Genomic DNA, 1,397 nt, shown 5'->3' with positions numbered 1-1,397 from the left:
ACCCGTCGTAGCGATTCGGCCGAGACACCCGCCACGAAACACTCTCTCGTCGTGGAATCCCCGCGTCGGAGAGTAAAACGCGCGAAGGCTTACTATGAGAGAAGAAATAGTATATGCCGGTGGTTCGCGTGTGTAGGCTCTATACGAAATTGCGATTCAAGAGAGTAGGAAAAGACGCGATGAACCACGATTTCCGTGCGTCTTACGTCTCTCGACGATGGGACGATCCACGCGAAGAGTTGTTACGTGCTCGCGCGAGGTGCGATAGCGTCGATTCGCTTTTCTGTACGGGGAGAAATAGAACGATGAGCTGACTTATCGGGTCTTCGTTGGAATTACCGTCGCTGGCATTGTAAACTCCAGATGACCTTGTGATTCCTTCGTCGGGCACTGGTAAAGGGTGGCGATGATTCGTTCTATAATAGAAATACCCGTCGTAGCGTTTCGGCCTAGTCACCCGCCACGAAACACTCTCTCGTCGTGGAATCCCCGCGTCGGAGAGTAAAACGCCGAAGGCTTACTTATGAAACTTACGTCTCTCGACGATGGGACGATCCACGCGAAGAGTTGTTACGTGCACGCGTATGGTGCGATTGCGTCGATTCGCTTTTCTGTACGGGGAGCAATAGAACGTTGAGTTGACTTATCGGGTCTTCGTTGGAATTACCGTCGCTGGCATTGTAAACTCCAGATGACCTTGTGATTCCTTCGTCGGGCACTGGTAAAGGGTGGCGATGATGCGTTCTATAATAGAAATACCCGTCGTAGCGTTTCTTCCGAGTCAACCCGCTCACGAAACACTCTCTCGTCGTGGAATCCCCGCGTCGGAGAGTAAAACGCGAATTCATAGTATGGAAACTTACGTCTCTCGACGATGGGACGATCCACGCGAAGAGTTGTTACGTGCACGCGTATGGTGCGATTGCGTCGATTCGCTTTTCTGTACGGGGAGTAATAGAACGTTGAGTTGACTTATCGGGTCTTCGTTGGAATTACCGTCGCTGGCATTGTAAACTCCAGATGACCTTGTGATTCCTTCGTCGGGCACTGGTAAAGGGTGGCGATGATGCGTTCTATAATAGAAATACCCGTCGTAGCGTTTCTTCCGAGTCAACCCGCTCACGAAACTCTCTCTCGTCGTGGAATCCCCGCGTCGGAGAGTAAAACGCGAATTCATACTATGAAAACTTACGTCTCTCGACGATGGGACGATCCACGCGAAGAGTTGTTTACGGGCACGCGTATGGTGCGATTGCGTCGATTCGCTTTTCTGTACGGGGAGAAATAGAACGTTGAGTTGACTTATCGGGTCTTCGTTGGAATTACCGTCGCTGGCATTGTAAACTCCAGATGACCTTGTGATTCCTTCGTCGGGCACTGGTAAAGGGTGGCGATGA

The sequence above is a fragment of the Nomia melanderi genome, unplaced genomic scaffold, assembly GCF_051020985.1.
Source record: "Nomia melanderi isolate GNS246 unplaced genomic scaffold, iyNomMela1 scaffold0627, whole genome shotgun sequence".
Taxonomy (NCBI): Eukaryota; Metazoa; Arthropoda; class Insecta; order Hymenoptera; family Halictidae; genus Nomia; species Nomia melanderi.
This window is presented reverse-complemented; position numbering follows the sequence as displayed.